Source organism: Vanellus vanellus (assembly GCF_965231255.1).
Source record: "Vanellus vanellus genome assembly, chromosome: 3".
NCBI classification, from domain to species: domain Eukaryota; kingdom Metazoa; phylum Chordata; class Aves; order Charadriiformes; family Charadriidae; genus Vanellus; species Vanellus vanellus.
Window position 1 is genome coordinate 85,870,438 of NC_138907.1, and position 21,825 is coordinate 85,892,262.

Sequence of the window (21,825 nt, forward strand, 5' to 3'; positions counted from 1 at the left end):
TACAGTAAAATCAACAGGCAGTTTGTTGAAAGACAGGTATTTTCATGCACACTTAACACAAAGTCCATCATTTTTATCATAAGATAACATAAGGACTTATGTATCACCACACTTTTATCATAAGATAGGCAGACATTTGTTGGTGAGAAATGTTGTAAGTCAAAAACTGGAAAAAAAAGCCCGCAAATCTGTGAAGAGGAGAAACCTACAGAATCTCAAAAACAAAGCCGGCAGCAGTCACGGAGTCTGAGATGTCAGTGTGAGGACTTCAAAATGCCCTACAGAGGATTACGAGCACCCTAAAAAAAAAAGTAGATGTATCTCATTATTGATAATTTGTCCTCAGGAAAAACCACGATTGTGTTCTTGATGAGATTTTACGAGGAAATTTGGTACAGGGTGAAGCAAGTGGGGTTGATCTGAGGCCTTTGTAGCCTTTGCACAAATCTTTCATTGTTCTGTTGGGAAGGGATGAGGGCTTATACACTGCGGAGGGTGATCTCATTAGGAGTAATCATAATGTGAAAAACTGCCCCCACGAAACCATGCAGTAAACTGTATTAAAGCTCTGTTAAAAATATTAAGTGCTGTGTCCCATAGAAGCCTGTTTTGAGGTTTCTGAATGTTTTTTTGGAGCGACCGACTTTTTTCCTTTTCTTAGTTAACTTGCTCTTGATTACAGACCTAGTCATGGTGGAGGTAATTAATATACCAATTTTATTTGACTTTCAATAAAGGAGCAAAAGTATCCAAAAAAGAAAGCAGCCTATGTTGGGGAACAGGAGCTGAGTGAGCCTGGGGGCGGCTGGATAGAGAAGAAATCGGTGTTTGGTAACTGGAATTCAAGTAACCTGTTTATTAAACAGCCTCCTTAATTTCTAACCGCGCTGATGTTGACAAAAGAATTAAATGATAACTTGTACTTGAGTATAGTAGCGTGCTCATTTGCAAGAACACTTCCCACTTTTGGCTTGCTTCCAAAGCAATCGCTAAGAGAACACGCTACCCTGGAAACAGTCCAGAGGATCGTTTATGGTATTTTTCCTCTTTTCTTTCAGTGATCCTGTTAAGAGTTTCAAAACAAACCCTGGCTCCATATTGAGGCGAGTTAATGTATTTGAGAGGGGAGAAAGTGGGAGGCAGGCACTCGCCGAACGCGCATCGTTGGCAGCTCCGAGTCAGAACGATCTGGGTGACTGTGGCGCACAATAGTAATTGCCGTCTGTGCTACTTGTTAGCTGCGTCTGTGCTCGAGGATGTTATTAAGTATGATCAACTATGTAGTGACCGATAGTCCAGCTGGCACACTGATACCGCGTCTGTTTTTTGTGACAGATATTGAGAGAAACTTATCTGAACATTGACACTAATGCAACTGGCTATCTGTTACTGTCAAGCTGTGTAGCAGATCAAGCAGAAGCAAGTTGGCGTGTGCTTCCTTAACCCAAAGCTTTTATAGCCCTGTCTGAGGGCTCACTTCTGCGACTACTTTGTACCTGGCATGCTGCGTGACTTCTTTGGGACTACTCATGGCAGAAAGCATTGTGCTCTGTCAGGATGGGCAGAAGTCTGTGATTCCTCTCTCACACTTGCTATAGCTCAGCTGAATTAACTTAACACAATAGGAAGGTCTTTTAAAGATACAGAATAATACCTTATCTGGCTGCATTGTAGCAAAGGTGGGAGTAGACGGCCACATTGTCGTTACGAATAGCTCTTCAGCCTGTAACTCAGTGGGGATTTTCATTTGTGTTACGCTGGCTTGATTGGCCGGCTGTGATTGAAGAATGTCTTCCTTTTGCATACAGCTTCTCTCCTGTGTGTGAAATTTATTGACTTCAGATACTAAAACAATTGAATTTTGATTTATGGACAACTCTGCACTGGATGTGTTGCTAGAAGGTTATTTTTTTTTGTTGTTGCATGAATGTAACTGGTAAAGCTGGGAAGGATAAGGAAGAAAAGAGTCATGAGTGGTGAAACATATAACCTGGAAAATAAGCTCCCATGTGTTCCTCCTTCAGTGCTTGATCTTTCAAGCTGAATTTTTGGATGTACGCTGATTACTTTTCACTATGGGTGTGCCATTTTAGTGGTCTATCGTGATAACACGCATAAGAGAGCCAAATTCTAGAGAGCTCACAATAGTCATTTAAAGCAAAATCTTAAAGTTGGGTGAAACAAACGTGAGAAAACTAGTTGAGCCTCTGAACTTTGAGTTGCAGATTCTTCTGCTTATACGCAAGGACGCTGTCTCCTCAATGTTGATCTTATGTCGTCTGGTGTGTGGCACTAGGCTTAGGTGTGGGAGCTGTACATTTTAAAGGATTAACTTGAAAGGTACCTAGCAAAGGTACCAGAAAGGTACTTAGAAATATTCAGCTCTTCCAACATTATGTATTGCATAAAAAAAACCCAACCACAAAGACCCAATAAAATTCTCTGCTAACTGTAGTGGACTCCCAATAGTCTTAACTTTGATTTGTTTTTTCCTTCCAGTGAAGTCCAGTAGATAAGTTGTGCATGTAAGGACCACACTGCAATCAGTGATTGGTATTTGAAGGAGAAAATAATTCTCTGAGAACTTCTAGGGTAATGTATATTCCATCTGTTTCATGTTAGTTGGGGACGGGGTGGGGGAGAAATAAATTTATTCAATAGGAGTAGTAGAGTGATATTTCAGAAGGTAGGAAGCATCTCTTAATATGACTGAACTGAGAAATTACATAGATGATTTGGCACCAAGTCCAAAAATTCAGAATTCTAGGGAAAGCCAAATGCATTTTACTGTTAAACATTTTATAATACCATATGCATTAACAGTTGTTTTATTGGCCCCAAAATGGGGACGGGATTATAGCTATTTGTACATTTTGTCTTGGTGAGGTAAAAAGGGAGATACAGGCTTTTCTTTCCAAATTGTGTCATGTGCTGTACACTGTGCCAGACTGCAAGCTGCATCTGTTCCTTCTTTTTTTCTTCTTGGGACAAACTTTTATCTCTTGACTTCGTGAGATATTACTTGATAACAGATTCAGAAAGCGAATTTGCCTTATGCTTGGCATATTTGTGGTAAAGTTATGGCGGTTATGGGGTTTTTGTTTGTTTCGATTTTGGGGTTTGTTTTTTTTATTATTACTCCACTTAGGAGCGGATGTGCCACAGGTTTACTAGTAGAGGGCAATGAATTAAGGGGGTAATGTAAATAAATTCTCATTTAAAAAATGTTACCGTGCGTCTAAAAAGCCCAAGTTGAACATAATGTGAATTGGGTGTAGAGTTTAGCCCAGGCTGTCCCAAAAGCTGTGGGTGACCTGCAGCTTGAGTGACCTATGTTGACATTCCCGCATTTTCAACTTGAAAATGTTTTGCCTTGTGGAGAAGGGGCAAAATGGTAGAAAACTTTCTCAGTGGCATTTATATCATCAAGACTCTAAATGTTTTGTTTTTTGAAGAAGAGTTACCTTTCTTACGTTTGCCTCCAAAATTACCCTAGGGAAGAGAATGTAATTATTCTCAGCAAATTGAACCAGAGCAGAGAATGGCAGTCTTGCCATTTTCTCTGAAGCCACTGGAGGTTCAACAGGAGAGTGTCTACCTCCTTTCTTTTTCATCCCCTAACACACTGAATAATTTTTCTGTCCCTTTTTGAAGAAATGTGAATGTGATCTGGTATCAGGTCCCAGATACAGCTGCATAGGAATCAGGTCCCAGATACAGCTGCATAGGAACTATTTGATTTTTTAAAAAGTCACGTAAGTATCTTTCCAAAGGATCCTAGCACGGTTCAGAAAAATATACCGGATACTTTTAAGGTGAAAGTAAGACCATCCAGCTAGATGGTCAAGAATACTGAAGGTGTTTCTACTATGAAATGCAGAGCTGTGATTTCTGCTTCCAGCCCCCTCTGGAGTTTCTAGAAAGTTAAATGTCTTCACTCGCTTTAACCCTGGAGTCTTCTGACTGCCCTTCTTGTCAGAGAGATATGTTAGCAAGGTATATTTTCTTGCTATATCTTTCTTTCAGAACAGTCTAGTGCTCATCAAGAGGATGATTTTCACAGATTTGTCAGTCTCCCTAACCCATTCTGGTTTCTTTGATCTACTTTGTTCATGTCTTTCAGCCTTTCGGATGTGTCAACACAGAGAAAAGAAGGGGAGAGGAGCTATGTCTACTGTTAAACACATCCTCTTTGAAGAGCGGTTTCCCAGTTAAATTATACAAAATGGCTTCTGGTCTCGATGGTCAGGGCTGGCCATCACCTGAAGAAACTAGTGCCGTCATGCTTCATAGTATTTGTTCCAGGTCTTCTCTGGGTTGCCTTCTGGCCCTGAGATACAACTATTGTTTTGTGTTGTTCCTTTGCCTGAAGAGTCTGAATTAGTTTGGTTAGTATGATTACAGGCTGTCGTAGTTTTGGTGATACGGCAGCTTCTCGCAAGTGTGACATGAAGATATATGAGATGTAAGGTGATGCTAAGTTGAAGTGATCAAGAACCACATGGTGGAGGCAGTTGACACTGGCTAGTTCTCATCCATAATGCCGTCGGAGTGATCCCTAAAATGAATTAACTGCAGAGCTACTGACTGGTTTATTTGCCAATGGACTGGTTTGTTTTCTGCAGAAAAGCTGACAGGATTGAAATATCACATGCAGGTGGGCAATCGGGATCCCAGATCTTAGAAGTGAAATTGTTGGATAAAGTAGATGAATGTACAGCTCTTTCTCTTCTCCAACCTCTCTTCTTTCCCCTGCTCTGTTCCTCTTCCCAGATTCTGTTGTCTCCAGGAATTAATTTTATTTTTGCATTTAGCTAGAGTTTTGATGAATATCAGTTTCTTAAACTAAATTCCTTGTACTTTTTTTTTTTTCTTTTTGACAGATTCACTGCTGTGCACAGATTTTGAAAACAAAACAAAGCTAGCAATGAAATCTAACAGAATCTTAGTAATTTCTCCTTTAGTTACAGAGGAAGCACTAAAGCTGTATTTTTACGGATCTGGGATGCCACTGCTGAATTAGCTATGGTTGCTCAACAGCTGGGCTGTTAACTCCTTAGCCATAAAGTCTATCTTCTCTTTGTTCTAAACGAAGCTTTAGTTGGTATTTAGAAATGGAATCTCATGGTGTCAAGTCTGTTGCCCAAGACCATACATCTTGCTTCTGAAACAAACTTTTCTACCCAGAGTTCTTTTGTGAAAGGTGCAATAGGCATGTAATTTTTTTTTTTTTATCATTTTCTAAGTATAAAAAATGTTTGTAGATGAAAAAGCAACTGACTTGCTTGGAGATTCTGGGTTTGGGTTTGTTAGTTCTTTTTTGTTTGTTTGTTTGTTTGTTTGTTTTTCCTGGGTTTCTGTTATACTTTGAAAATTAAGCCACTAAAAATAGTTTTTGTTTTTGTTTTTTTTTTTTTTTCATTTTTTCATTTCTCAGTACAAATGGGAGAAGTGACGCATGCAGTCCTTGTTAGGGGAATCTCAAAAGTACGTGCATTCCATTAAATATGACTGTTAGCTTTTTAAGAAAAAAACAAACCCAAATAACCCCCCCCACAACCCAACCAGAAAGCAAGGTTCCAGGAACTGAAAAAAGGAGAGTTAGTAGGTGACAGAGAAACTGAAAGCAGAGATCGTTTAATGGAAGAACTGATCACAGAGAAGAGAGGAACATGTAAATACTTGTTTAACTAAACTACTTTATGTGTCTGTAAGACATCTGTTATATGGATAGCGAAATGCTGTTCAAAGTTGTTCAAGCAAACTGTGCAGTTCAAAATAGAAATTGCTTTGTGAAAGTGAAGAGCCTTAAACAAAGGAGTGAAGTGGAGGTTCTTACTCAAGAAGTGGGACAATCATACAGAGAGATCCATGTTTGGTACTGAAGTTGAAAGAAAATAAAAATTAGTGAACAAAATGTTTTCTTAACTAGATTAGCTTTTGACTTTTGCTGCATCCCAAACTTCCTGTGTTATCATAAACATATTTGCCCTTTCTCCCCCCAACAGTTCATATATATTAAGCAGTATTAAATCTTTAAGAATATCTGTCTGTTTTCACTTGGGAAACTTGTGGGTTTTCAGTTAGTATCATGAGTATTACCACTTGAACTACAATGTAAAAATTAATTGTTCCCGACTTCTCAGCATTAAATATCGGTGTTTCCCCTGTACTGTGCAAGCTCTGTCTGCAGTACTAATTTAGTTATTAAAAACAGTAAGCTGTACACAGCTTGTGGATTAACACTTTTTAAACTGAAAACAAGTAAAAGATTTTCAGTTTAATATCTGCAAAGATGAAATGGATCTTTCAAAGTGTACTCAATACATATACTTCATTTATGTCATGATAGTGTTGTTTGGTCTCCCCCCTAGAAGTAGTATAAATGCTACTTTGTTAATAAAAACTTATTGCTGGAACCAAGTTGAGAATAAAACAATTTGTAAGGGGTCTCCTTAAAAGAATTAGAAAAGTATGTTGAGGAAGCTTATTAAAAGCCAAACATGGGTCACATGACAGGAAAAATATGTAAATGTTTTCCACTGTAAGCCTTCCCAGAATGTTGTGGCATCAAGTGGGAAAAAAAAAAAAAAAAAAAAAAAAGAAGACAGCTTCACTGTTTAATTCAGCATTATACATCTTTAATTTCATAAAAGGTAACCTCTCTTTACAGGATGATGGATCTAATTTCTTCTAATTTCTTCTATAACCTTTCATTATTGAGAAAACGGCAGCAATAGCAAATATATTTAAGACATTTTTATGAATAGTATTCTCCTTACTTATAAAAACTTTTTTCCCTGCGCACTTCCTATTCTTTCTGTTCTCTGTATCTGTCACGGTGAGTTCTCTTGTCTCTAATATTAGAGTTCTCTTGTCTCTAATATTAATGAAAAATATATTTTATATGTGAAAAAGAATAGTATCCTAGTTAATAGTTCACACAGAAACTTTCTTTTCTGTGGGAATCTTGTATTTCATTTCTTGTTCTCAGACATATCAGCAGTATGTCCAGTGTCTCTGGTGACAGAGTATTCTTGTGTACTTTTCCATTAATGACTGGTTCTGACTTCATCAGGTCTCCCTAACGAACACAACACGCCAACATCCTGGAGAGTGACTGTTCAGTATTTAATGCTTCTTCCCATACTTCTAACTCTTTTCCATTAAGAAGAGTTTTTTCTGTATAGGAGAAACTATCTTTTAGAAGCTATATGCATTTGAGGGAATTTGGCTTAATATTAAGCTAATTTATAAGTATAATTCAGGGTAGCAGAGGCAACCATGTATAAAACTTGTGCGAAATAAGAATTGGGCTCAATTATTATGCTTCTGGAGTCCTGATCCTGTCAATGCGTGTACCTGTATAGCTTTATTTAGTTGGGTGGCCCTGCTGCCTATCCTAAAGAGGATAAAGTTGCTCACATCTGTAAGAAACATCAGGGTTTTTTACCGAAGGTAAATTGATAGTTTTTAACTTCTTAACTTTTATGGTTTGGATTAGTTACATGTGACTCTTGGCAAGACATGGCTCTCCTGCAATAATAATATCAAGCTTTTTTTTAATAAAAGTCTAATTAACTGTAATTATTAGTATTTTCTGACACCTGATATACCTCAAATATGTGTGATTGATGGATAAAAAGGAAGAACATGATTAAGAAATATAATTACGGGTGTTATTTTGCAATGTATTTCATATACATAAATGCAAAGATTATTTCTTGATGTAATTGTGAAATAAGTTGAGGGTTCGATTTTGAGAAGCTGGTGCAAGTCTAGAGCCCTAGCTTGCTGTTTGGCTACTGATTTTTTTCATTTCGAACAAAAAAAATTCTGATAGTATGTATTACCATAAATAAACAGGCTGTAGAAAGTGTGAAAATGGGGCTCCTACTTTTCAGTAAACAAGGTATGACTATTTTAAGGAAGTAATGCCTAATGCAGAAAACTGTCTGTAGGACTGTGGGCTGAGGCATCGTCGCTAGGACTCAATGGCAAGAATCCTGTTAACTCGATGAGAGTAACATCATGTTAATATTTTCCTATTGAGGAAAATGCTAAAGTAACTGTAAGTAACTGTAGGAATATACATAAACCCAAAACTTTTACATTGATGAAACATATTTAAGCGCATATTTGATTAGATGTGCTTTTCTGAATTGTAGGTATTGTGCTGGTATAAATGTGTACAGAGAAGTGATATAAATGAACTCAAAGATTCCACTGATGGTACGTAAGATGTACAATCTTTAGCATAATTAGTGGCTATAACTTGTTATTATTCTTTCCTCGCATTTAGTGGATGTAAAATATCACCCAGCCTAGATGACTGGTGTTTATTTTTCCAGTAGATTGAACACAGTGGATGGACTAGTGTGACCTTTGAAAGTGATACTTGGAGATCTCCTGGCAGGTGACTAATATGGTGGCCTCATGTAGCCATATGCACGTGACCTGCTGTACGTTCCCTTCACCTTCCTCATGATATGACTAAATTGCAAATGTCACCTGATGCGTGACAGAGCTTATTTTTCTCAAATGACCACGTACATGCTTTTTTTCTAGTCATACGGCATAGTGTACATGCGCTATGCTTCTATAGAAGTCTAACCCCCTCTGTAGGAGAGGGATAGGATGTCAGAGTTCTCCATCCACTTCTGATGGACTACCAAGGAAAAACTCAGGAGTTGTCTGGAGCTTGGATTAATGACCTGATCCACTCCACCTGAAAACTTAGGACTGCCTATGGCCTCCAACCCTCCAAATCCCTCAGTTTCTCAGCTTGCTAGCTAGTCTTCACTTATGTGTAGTAAACATAGTATTCTTTGAATTTCCTGATCGTACCATCTTTTTTTACACAAAACTATTGTATGGGTAGATTTTGAGAACAAATGATACATATTATGAATGTCTGCGTGGTGCATAGTTGAATCAATCTATTTGTGTCCACAGAGGGACATAATTGGTGTCGAGAATCTCATTAAATCTATGATTTAAAATCTTAGAGCCCTTGCTTAGCTACCATGAAAATGCTTGAAGAATGTTGGCAATTGAGATTCTATAAGTAAAGTTTATTGTATTCCCAAAAGTTAGGCACTTTGTGCCAAACAGCTCAGCTCTGTTGACGCTGGAACAAATTACACGTTCAAAAATTTGTCTGTGGAACATGGTCTGAGTGGGCAACGTGTGGCTGTGTTCACTGATCATATCTACATGATCTCATTCAACTCAAGTTTTCCAGACTTAGGTCAATTATTTTTCTTGTCGAGGAGAATTTGAACTCGGGTTTCTTGCTTCAAATAGGGCATGCCTATTAACCAACATGCAGTCACTGTTAGAAGGTTTTATTAGCCCCTGCTGAAACTTTGCTCTTCCCATAGTGTAGCAGTTAGAACCATTCATATGGAGTGATGGGTTCCAGTTTCTTAGGTTCTGAGCTTTCTTATATATATGTATTTATTATATAAAACACACACACATATATAAAATATAAAACATTTTATCTTGGATGTTTGAGCTCTTGTGTTTCAAAATGTTAATGTATTTTTTTCTTGATCTATTTATTTGCCCTATATATGTATGCATATATTTCTGAGGTGAATGACAGAACCAGAGAAAACGTTCCACTGATTTTTCATTTGTTTATAAGGGTGATTTGTTTGTATGCCAAAGCAAATGGAGATGTATTGATCTTTTTTCTTGTTTCTGTTAGACCATATAGTTTTATTTGAAGTCTTAAAATATCAAATAAGAAAATGTAATTAGAAAGAAAAAGATTGCATAAAACAGAATTTTTTTTTTTTAAGATCATCTTTGGTTTTTTTTTTTTTTTTAAATGCAGCATAGAGTTAATTTTGGAATGTGGTTGGAATCCTATTGAAGAGAGGGCATTCTCACTTGATTTTGTTGTGTTGAATCAGGCCCATGATACAGTCTTTTAGCTGAAATCAAACGTTCTCATTTCAAAATGTCAATATATCTTTTCTTGATCAATTTATTTGCACAGTAAATAAATTAGATGACTCTCCATTTTCGTTTTTGTCCAACTTAATGAAAAGTTTTTTTTCCGTACCAGTAGCTCTTCAGTAAAAATTAACATTCATTATTTTCTTTTTTGAGTGTATTATAATTGTGACATTGTTATGTGCTGATTGTGTAAGGACAATATGTTTCTACAGACACATGGAAAACTTTCAAAATGTGAGCAGCTTTATTGACACTAACTAGAAAAATAAGTACTAATGAAGTCCCTTCAAATGATACCTAAAGGAAAGAGACATTGTTTTAACTGTTGGAAAATCCCAAGGCTCCACATTGTCACTTAATTATCTCACCTATGGAAGTCTTAGCCAGATTTAATCTGCAGCCTGCTGCTGGGAAGTGTGAAAATATCATATGCTTAAAATCATAAGCAGGGTTGAAAATCATGTCCCCCAGTGCAGACTGAATAGGATATTCAATTTGTGATCTGTGACCATCTCTGCTGTTCACTTTCACTTATCATTAGCTGCATATCACTTAATTTTCTGATTAAAAGGGGCAATTCTATGGCTTTACGATGCGTATGCTTCTCTGTCTGCTTTAGTTTGTCAGGTGAAATAAGTCTCTATTTGGCCTATTATTAAAAAAGTCTTGTCAGTGGAATTGCTAGGGAATAATTCGAGTAAACAAGGGAGAGAAATAACGTCTTCTTAAAACACTTTTTCGTTTTTCTGGGTGAGTGTGACAGAGGAGGAGACAATGACATGCCTACTTTTGATCTTTTATCTTAAAGATTTTCTGTCATATGTAGAGCTACACAGTCACTGTGTTGTGTATTACTGTTGTAAAAATCATGTGTGCAGGAAAATTAGATTCAAAATTACATGATACAAGTGAGGGTGAGTGGTTTTTAGAAAATAAAGCAAATGTTGGTAGTACAAATGATGTGCAATCTTTAAATGAGGAATTTTATTTCTCTCCTTAATACAAGGACTAAATGAAAATACAATCCCTGTTCTCACAGAACAAACCCCATTTTTTAAATTCCACCATTTAAAGACATTTTGTGTATTTAAGCAGTGACAAGGGTATTCATTATTAATTAACATTCAGGAGATAACTGACTGTCAGTTGCCAGTCAAAGTGGAGCTTGGAAGAATGTTGACATTGATTGATGGACGTGTTCTGGGACTGTGCACAAACAGGCTGCTCAGGTCATCTGAACACATAAAAACATTACAGATCAGCTCCATGTACACAAAAAGATCTTTTGCTTGGGCTGCCCTTCTTTCTAAAGGGAGGATAGCCTTCCTCGATTCACTTGATTTGTAAGTTAAACCTTAGCTTTCTAGCACCATGGTCGTCAGTGAAGACGAGTCTAGTTTGGTCTGGTAAATATGGGTAACATCACAGAGTTTCAGAGTTGGAAGGGACCTCTAGAGATCATCTAGTCCAACTCCCCTGCCAAAGCAGGATTGCCCAGAGCACATTACTCAGGACTGCATCCAGGCGGGTCTTGAAAATCTCCAGGGAAGGGGACTCCACAACCTCCCTGGGCAGCCTGTGCCAGTGCTCTGTCACCCTCACCCTAAAGAAGTGTTTCCGTGTATTTGAACGGAACTTCCTGTGTTCTAACTTGTGCCCATTGCCCCTCGTCCTGTCACTTGGAACCATTGAAAAGAGCCTGGCTCCATCCTCCTTCAACCCACCCTTTAGATACTTGTACGCCATAATAAGGTCTCCCCTCAGCCTTCTCTTCTCCAGGCTAAAGAGTCCCAGCTCTCTCAGCCTTTCCTCATAAGGGAGATGCTCCAAGCCCTTAATCATCTTAGTTGCCCTAATAGGGGCATCATACTGTTTCTAGCTGTGAGTGTCTGAGGTGCTTAAGTGTTCAGATTGAAACAGTATTTTGGATGTTGCTTTATAAAGTGCCATATGTACTTACCTAATAGACATATACTAATGTAATTTCTTCTTTAGGAGGAAGAAAATCCCCAAACCCTAATTTATATTACATTGAAATGCAGAGATGGAAGAGGCTTTTCAATCTTGCAAACTCTACAATCTCTTCAGAAGTGAGTTTTAAATATCTGCGGTCATATCAGTTGTCTCCAGTTCCCTGAGTCAGTAGTGTATACTCAGTGAAATAAAGAACCAGCTTGTGGCACCCTCCAACCGCCTTTTCAAAGAGGGTATAACAATCCCTTTGTGTGCCACATACAAATTACACTTGCCCTAGGCTGGGTAGCCTTTGTCCCGTCAGAACGGTGGCTCAGCTCCTCCTGCATCAGGTGGACACCGGGTGGTACAACAGTGGTAACAGTTATTTAAAGAAACACAGTATGGTGGTTTATGGACAGTATAGCCCATATAGAGAGATTATATTTTCCTGTATAGGTGAACAGCCTGGTCACGTTCAGCATATGATAAGCACTTGCTTCACAGGTACTTATTTTTCATATTTTTTCTTAATTTTAATTTTCAGGATATGCTTACAAATATATCATGGTTGACTTGGATTTGTTAACTAAAAGAGATGGCGGGCTGTTCATTAAGGTGATGGAAAAGGAGAATGTCTTCTGACTGAAGCTCTTTTCCTGTGATTATCTATGGGGGAAAAACTCCTGTGCTGTATTACACGTCTGTGTAGGTTAACAAATGGATCTGTCTTGTCCTCTTTAAAATCCCCATAGCTATCTGCTTTGGGAGACACTACGGTTCCACCCAGTCCAGATGGAAGTAGCGTGCTGCTGGGGATCCCTTGCCAATCTCCATCCCTGATAGCGGTTTGTGAAGCATATTGGGGAAATCTGTTGAGAGCTGTCATCATTTCATACTTACGTGCCAGTTTTCCCTCTCCCTGTTCCTTCCAAGTACCTGCAACTGGAGTTCCTTAATGCTTCCTCTGGGGCTGGCAGGACGTGCCGAAGAGGCAGAGCTCCCTACTTTTACCCAGTGGAAAAGGGGACCACAAACATTTTTGTTGCAAAACTGCTTCTTTTCCCTTGGGTAAAATCTTGCTTGCTTTATTCATTAAAAAAAAAAAAAAAAAAAAAAAAATTAGTCCCTTGGGACTACTTGTGGGAGTAAGAAAAACAGGAATTGGCCCCATGTCGTAACCATCTGTTATTAACACAAAGAGCAAGGGCCCAGTCTTGCAGCCCTTGCTAAAAGCAGTTTGTTTAATAGGAGTTACTACAAATATGAAAAATGTGTGTTTTCCCCATTACTATGGCAATATTCCCTACCAGTTGTGTAAGAAAAGAAAAAACAAAACAACAAAAAAAAAAAACAACAAACCAGTCATCATGAGTCTTGGTGTACAATCGCTCAATTGCGTTATTTTATATTGCGGTAGGCTGTATGCAATAAACATCTTATTCCAAGAAATATATGTATTGCTGTATTTTCAAAAATCACTTCAGCATATGTTTTCATAGTACATCTTTTCGTTTCATGGCTGAATTATGACTGGGTTTTCTTTTCTGCTGTTTTTATGACTGAGGTAAACTTCCTTTTTGATTGCGGCTAGTTTGAAAATGGTGCCGTTTTCCCTCTCCCCCAGCAGAAAATGTTTCGTTTTTTACTTGATGACTCCCCACTCCCTCCAATTCCACTGCCCCCCCCCCCTCCCCCTCCCAATTTTAACTATAAACTTTATTGGAAAACTGAAATAATTTGATCCATCCTGCCACGCTGCCACGCTATGGCATGGCAGAGAGGTAGTTTTGGTGGCTGATACTTCCATTCACCTTTATAGGCTGGACAGCCAGGTTGGATTATGTTTTTTTCTCCCACGTTTGTGACCTCCCCTGTATTTGGCATTTCTACCATGATATTTCAGAGCATAACTCCATAATATTTACTACAAAACCCATAGTCCTGTAAAAAATCAGTTTTGGTGCCCACCTGCCCTTTTTTTTTTTTTTTTTTTTTTTCCATCAGTTTTTATATGCATGGTTTTTAGATCATCCTTAGTTCTGAGAGTTGTACCAGTCAGTCCCTGGTAGATACGGCTTGAGCTGTGGGTTTTAATAGGGGCGTTTAATCCATGCTCCTTCGCTTCTGGCTATAAAGCTCTGTTAGGCAGAGCAGGGGTTGTTGTAATCTTGTTGATTGTACCTTGGTGGGAGACCAGTCCTCTGGCTAGCTATAATGCCTTTAAGGGTGGCTTTGCACAATCAGTCTGGCACAGAGCACGTGCAGCGCAGCCCAGAATCTGGGAAAATATATAAATTATGATAGGATGCTGGGTGTTTCCATGGTGTATGCAGAAAGACAGGAATTGCTGCATTGGATCAAACAAGTGGCTTGTCAAATCCATTACTCTCTTGCCAGCAATGTCCAGTAGCAGATGTTTAAAAAAAAAAAAGAATAAAAAAATATCAGTTTTGTTTTTCTTCAACCCCAAAGCGTTCTGTACAGCTCTATGACATATCCTTTCTCCAGTCATTCTGTCATTCAAATGTTAAAAGATGTCTGATTTTTTTCATTTCGTGGAATAGATAAATTCTAATCCATTTAAGCTCCTAATGTATTTTTGTGATTTTTATTAAGTTGGTGGCCTCGGATTTAAATAGACTGGAAATTCTACAGATGTTTACATTATTAACTATTCAAGCGTTATTATTTATGAAATGTGTACTTTGAACTTGACTGAAAAGCCCCTTGAGGGTCTGACACAGAAGCATACAGAGTAACAACACTAAACCGATTTCTGTGCATTTAGCAAGGAGTATTTCAAATAGTTTGATTGGAAAAACTAATTCATCGTTTGTGAACTACGAGTAGGACAAACGCGCTAGAATTTTATTACAGCAACTTCTTTTCCCGCATTTTATAGACACTTTGAGCCATCGAAGAGTTAACCCCCCCCCAGGCAAGCAGCGTATCATTTTCCTTAAAATGCCATTGGGAAACTGAGATAAATGGTGAAGCATTTTCTGTGTTGACATGATGTTCGCCTGTCCGATTGCATCCTTCCCAACAGACAGCAGAGAAGCAATTACAAAAAAAGACATCTGTGCCAAGGTTTGGCTAGCCAGGGAGGGCAAGCTCTTGTGTTTAAGAGGTAGAGAATCCAATCGATGAAAATGTCTGGGCCTGTTAGCACCAATAAAGCTGAAGGCCACTGGGAAGCTCAGAGAGGGTCTTTTGTTGCGGAGATAGAAAAGAGGCCGAAGCTGTGACACTTGGGGAGGGATAGGGTCAGCTAGTACCATCATCCATCTTCCTCAATGGCAGCTTTCTGTCAGTTTTTAACCCTGCTCAGCAGAGGATCTAAACCTCTATTGTTGGCACCAGCCAATTCTCAGCCAAGTGTAAATGAAGTTAATATTCACTGACCTTATGCATAGCCAATGAAGGCCCTTGATGTCATCCTGGAAATAATGTTATCTGACACTTCAAAAAGCAGATGTTGGCAGGTTGTTTGTGGTTTTTTGCTGAGCCAGTACGCAAAGGCGCATTGTTTAGCCACCTCGCATTTAAACTGATTTCCATAATAACCACAAATAGGCCTTTTTGACCTTAAATTGACATAGTTATGGTTTTAGTTTGCATATCATTATACGCTGCTCACAAAGCCTGGCTAACCTGCACTAAATGATCTGGGAGAAGTAGCTCGGTTCACTTAGATAAGAAATATATGGGTCAGTGAGCAAATTTTATTTATGCTGATAAAACAGTGAGTAATTAAAATAGTTCAAATAGTTCAAAGCGGACATTTTTAGAACACAATGAATAATAGCATTTATTTTGCAACATACCTTCATGAAAGGAAATATATCACAAAAAAAAATATCGCTTTCATGGGTATGGTTTTTATTTTGAAAGGCCTATTAAAAGCAATGGCTAAGGTCTTCCTTTGTCACCGGTAATATTTTGTCATGGTGAAACATGATTATTCTAATATTGTTTTAATTACAGAAAGTTAAACAGTTTTCATAGGTTCCGCTTTGCCAGAAGTTTGTCTAAGACAGAAGCGTGCTGATGATAACTGCATATTTATGCAGTGCATTTCATCCAGGTAGATCCCCAAACCTTCCACAGACGAACAGAATGCATCCTCACTCCTCTCATGTAAAAGCCAGTGTCAAACATCTGTTGTAATTCTGGGGTGACGCACTATGGCTCTTTTTAAGGCACAGTGGTGTTTCTCAGCAGCCAGTGGTTCTGATTTGAAGAAGTGCATAAGCGTGTATCACGCACGGGAGGTGAAAAGTGGTTTGATTTGTTTTTTTTTGTTTTTTTTTTTTTTCTTGTAAATTAGCTATAATTCTGGCTCACATGTGCTTACCTTATGAGACATGAGCATAATGGCTTATGATAATAAAGTGCAGATGCAGGATGAGTAGTCATTATTAATCAAACTTTTCAGCTGTATCCAGCAATGAACTTTGCACAGCCTTGTTTTTACCTACTGTGTACAGAACACAGCAGCAGCTAACAAAAAACTAGAAAACTCTCTTTTATGTCACAGTATTAGCTTTAAAAATAGGGTTGAATGATGATTGTGGTATAGTTAGCACCTGTGAGGCTTCAGTCCATACCTGTCCTTTTGAAAAAGAACTCAATGTGCCATGGCTTTTTTGTTTGTTTTTTTTTTTTTTTTTTTCTTGTGTGTGTGTGTGTGTGTGTGTCAAAGAATGAGTTAATGGTTGAACTGAGAAAGCCTGATCACCGGAGTTGCTTGGGAGACAATTATCTGACAAGCTGGCAAAGATGAGAAATACCAGAACAGATCTGCATCTAATTGAAATCACTCAGATCTGATCTTAAGATAAACAGTCCTAGGATTTTTGGAAACTATTTTATTGATTGTGTTCTTCCCATAAGTTATGTTTGTTTGTACCTGTTAAAGATGTGAACATGTTTCCCGTAGTAACAGATTTACTTAGCGACTCATCAGCTAGAGATTTCTCTGTATGCCTTTGCTTGATATTAACTCACATCAGATGGGATTTAAAAAAAAAAAAAAAGAGAGAGGGAAATAAATTCACCAGGTTTCTGGATGAAATTTTAAGAAATCGGTGATTGGTTTTGTTTGAAGTACAGCAGCATATTTAATTAGCTTCTGGTTATTTGTGTACTGGCTGTGACATATGATGGCTCAGTCATGTAGCTCAGATGATTAAAAGGTTACTTTTAGTTTGGACCTGTTTTAATGGGGTATCTGATAGGACTAATTTGTCCAGATAGATTAACTCAGTTTCCACCACCCCCACCTCCCCCATCCTATATTCAGCGCATTCTACAATCATTCTGAGATTACCTGAAGTTAGAAGAAAATTTCTGAAATATAGAATTACAGCCAGCTACTGAACAGTGTGGAAAGAGCAATGAGCCAGAGAGCATTGAAAGCAATGAGGCACTTTAGTGAGCCTTTAACAAGCCCTAAGTCTGCTAAGCAAGCAAATTAATTTGTTTAAGGCTTTACAAAGACCCATTTCTTCTGTAAGTTATATTGAGTAATAACCAGATTGAGTCACGTTTTGATTTTACTACACTGCTGTAAATTGATTCATTTCTGGCTCAGTTTTGATAGTCTTTCCTTTTGTCAGGTTTTATCCTATAAAAAGTGTAGAAAGGCAAAAAAAAACCAAAAAACCACAAACCCCAAACTGACCCAATTCTGCCCTCTCCTCCAGCAGAAATGGATACTGAAGTACAGAAGTTTATTTCTCATTTCTGGGACGAGACTGTGAAAGAGAAATTTGCCTTTGTGAGTTAAGCCATGAGCAGATTGATTCATTTCATCCTGTCGGTATTGAATATTGTTCCTGTTTTAGTTGAAAGTTTGCAAAATGCTAGCTTTCCATGGGCAGGCTGCTAGGGAAGTGATCCAAAAATAATGTAAATGGAAAGTGTTTGGTTTAATGTACTTTCCTGTTTGTTTGTGGGTTGCTTTCTTTTTCTTTTTCTTTTTTTTTTTTTCCCTTTAAACAAAACAGAACAAAACAAAAGATGCTTTGGACTAAATGTCAGCAGAAGATTCATTAGGAGGGGTAGTGACATGGCTAGCTGTGAGCTGCGGGGGAGTGGGGAGGTAGCTGGTGGTGTCTCTATAGCTGCCTGAAGGCAGGAATAAAAGCCTGGTGGTACCAGCAGCTGGTTTGCTGGTGACATTGTCACCGTGTCTGGCTGCTTTCGTGGAGGAAGCCTAGCAGTTACTGGGAACCCGATGTTCTTGCTTGGAGCTACGTTGATGTTGCTCCTGATTAATCTCATCCATAATGGGTGAGGTCTTCAATAGCAGATTTTTTTTTTGGCCCGTTCTGTTGTTTAGAATAATAGATAATTTTCACCTCTGGGCTCTGGGCCTCTGCAGAAATAGTCTCTATGGATCCAAGTTCATTCCGCATTGCGTTGTCAGCATAGCTGTGATTTTCTTTGACAGTTACATCAGTGGGCATGAGAAGAATGGGATTAGGTATGAAAAATTGCTTTGTTCTCTTGAGTTTCTAGAAGGAGTCTTTGAAGCTGTAGTGTGAAATCTCCAGCACATCTGCAGATGATTTATACTAATAAAGACTAACCAGCAAAACTGTGTTGGAGAAAATAATATTGGAAGAAAAAAGCACAAAAAATCAATTGTATGAGGAGATAGAATATTTAGTACTGAGTCATCTTCCCTAATCAGTAGAAAAATGGATTATATGACTAGTAAAGAATCACCTGAAAGAGAACAGCTAAACCATGTACCATTTTGTTGGACAGATCGGAAATACCGTAAATAGCCCACCAGTGATGAAATATGTGATTTTATAACACAAAAATTTGCCATATGGAGAAAAAAATCTCAATTAAATGTACCACTTTATTCTTTTGTATACTAACAAGGCTATCCATTTGGCTTTTTTTTTTTTTCCTGTGTCAGTAATATAGTTTATTCCACCCACACAAAGCACTGCACCTGCTGTCAAACAGAAGCCTGGGGATATATCCTTGAGGAGAGAGAAGGGGAGGGTATGTCGACGAGGATATATCCTTGAGGAGAGAGAAGGGGAGGGTATGTCGACGAGGAGGGACTGTGGACGGGTGAGGCGATGCCATCTGAGGGCACGACTTTGGGCAGGGGCTGAGCTTGAAGATGGAGATGCTTCTCAGCCTCTACCCTGTGCTTCGGAGGGCCAGGCAGTGGATGTGTCAACAGGTGAATACACGTGTAGCGCAGGATTTTTCATCTCTGCGGTAGGCATATCGTTTAACGGTTTGCATACCACAGCAAAGTGGTGTCTGAGTGCTGTGCAAATAGCCGGTGTCTCAGCCAGCGTGTGGTGCGTGGCCGGGAGCTGCCATTGTTAGTGACACAGGATCACAGAGGCATCCTGGGTTTGCACAACGAGTTCTTTACTTTGGGCTTTGCCTTTGTTTCATAAAGTCAATAATGCAAATGCATGAGAATGAAGGTGAGGCCTGACCTTGTCCCCTTGAAGTGCCTGGGAGATTGCCTTTGTCTCTCATAAGCGCTTAGGCCTACTTCCTGCTTCTGTTTTGTTTTTTCCATAACAGTTTTCAAAGTGCCTTTCACGCACACTAAAAATAACCTTTTTTAACAAATTAAATATCAGTGGTAAATGTTGTGGAAATGCCTTTCATAAATAACAAAAAAAAAAAAAAGGGGGGGGGGGGGCTCATTTGTATGTGTGGTCATAGTCTTATTTAGTGGAGGAGAAGGTGCATTCTCCTCTTCCCTGTTGTGTGCTGCTCCTTTTTCTCCTCCAACGGCAGAGGGTATGACAAAGGTTAGGGTTTTGTACTACCCATACAAAAGGCTTTACTCTGTTTTATCCACACGGCAAGAGAGGCAGGAACTGTGTAATGTTACTTAAGCAAAAAAAGAAAAAAAAAAAAAAAAAGCAATTTAAATTTATGATCTGGACCTAAGGCGATTGAGCTCTGTGCTTCTCATTAAGCAAGTTGGAATGTCTCTTTTCTCTCTTTGCCATCCCTAAGTGTCTGCAAAACTGGAAATTAAAAGATGAGTTCAGTAGAAGAAGGATTCCAAATCTGAGAATTTACTGCTTTTTTTTTTTTTTCTTTTAACTTCTTAAACTTTAGACAGGCTTGCATAGCTCATGTAGATGAAATTAATTGGGTCCCCATAAAATCAAGAATGTCTGAAACATCATTATTCTTTAATCTCTGTGCATGCATCTATTCAGTCTCTGAAATGTAGTTGGGCCATCTTTTCAAACTATTTTCCACAACTGCAAGGACTAGAAGCCATTTTTTCCTCAAGCTAGAGTTTAGATGGTCATTCAGAAACAACAATAAGAACGAAACCATGGTATTCTTCGAACTAGAATTTAAAATAGATTATCAAGTGCTTTAGGATTAAGACTAAAAATAAATAAATAAAAGAATTTGCAACTTTATATGCTCAAGCATATTTGATTCTGAAATCCACATGTTAAAACCCGTAGTTAAAACAACTGCAAAGTTCTTTTTTCATATTCATTCAGATCAGTTCGGGATTCTTTTGCTGTTTTTTTAAAACGTGCTTTTAGTCTTGATGAATCAATGTATGTCAAAAAAGTAAGCCAAGGATCCTAGTTCATCTCATACACCAGCAACAGGACTGCTTAGGAAGCTCTGATACCATAATCATAATGGCTTCGAGTAGCTTTTACCTGTGTAAAACCATTGTAGGCAAAGTGTCTGGAAGTGTGAGAGAATGTATATTTGTTGTATAGTGTAATCGAGGACATAATTTAACTTGTGGAAACACTGCTGCCACTGACGAGGAATGGGGATAAGACAAGCCCCTTGGCGCTTTGAAAGTCTGTAAGTAAAGATTGAATTTGTACGGCTGGCAAATCGCCGTAACATCCTTTTTCTTGCAAACTAAGTTTATTTGCTGCAGAATTTACCAAGGAGACCATAAGCATGGACTGTTGTCTCTCTCCCATGTGACTGTTTGTAGAGGCTCTTTTGGAGTGAAATCTTGCTCCAGCCTGCGGGTGTGAAAGACCCTCAATGGCCAGACTGCAGAGGACGTTGAGCACATGAGGTCGGCTCTTTCACAGCTCCGCGCACGCAGCGCATCAGGGAGCACAGGACTTGCATTCCAACGTCTGTGTAATTGGAGTCTCCCTATGGGAAAAATTTAGGTTAAGAGCAAGGAAATATCCTTCTACACTGAGCAGCAGAAGGCTTCTAGTCAGGGCACACCTGTTCCTCCATGCTGAAGAGGGCGGGATGAAACAGGAATTGTTGGTGGAGAGCAAGCATGTCAAGGGGAATCTAGGTTTAAAAGCGATTTAAACTAAACAGGAACAAGTCTTATTCTGTTTGCATGGATTTAATCAGGAACAACTGCATGTGAAGTCCGCAGTGATCCTCAGCTTGCAAATCAGATGTTTAGCTATGATTTGCAGTGTCTGGTCTCTTTACCACTGACTGCTAAATGGGAATAAATTGCTGGATATGCAATACCAGTCTCATTATTTCAGAACTGTATTTCACTGCATTTTCTACTTCGCATGTAATTTTTTACTTCCACTTAAGCAATGCACAGTGCTCTCAGTATACAGCCCTGGAAGTTTACAGCCTTGCTGCTGCTGCTCATTTATGTTATGACATCTAACCTTCCTGGAATGATCAGCTCCTGCTCTGCTGTATTAAGTAAAATGCTCTATCCTGGTGATACCCCATCATTCACTGAATTTCTCTGCACCGCTGGGGAAAAATAGAGAGGGTAACTTTTAATTCTGTGCTAAAAATGAAGTACAGGAGTTCAGTAAAGTTATGCTGGACAATAAAATAAGTCTGAATTTGCCTCATTGTGTGAAGTGCCTCTTGCCAGCTCGAGTAGCGTTATCACGAGCTTTAAGCCTA

The 21,825-nt window shown here is 38.6% G+C and overlaps 1 protein-coding gene across 4 annotated transcripts in view; it reads left to right on the top strand.

The window, feature by feature from the left end:
* The window catches only part of EPHA7 (EPH receptor A7), a gene marked incomplete at both ends in the record, with an annotated part of 167,921 nt that overhangs the window by 10,560 nt on the left and 135,536 nt on the right, over positions 1–21,825 (top strand). The gene's annotated exons all lie outside the window — the stretch shown is intronic.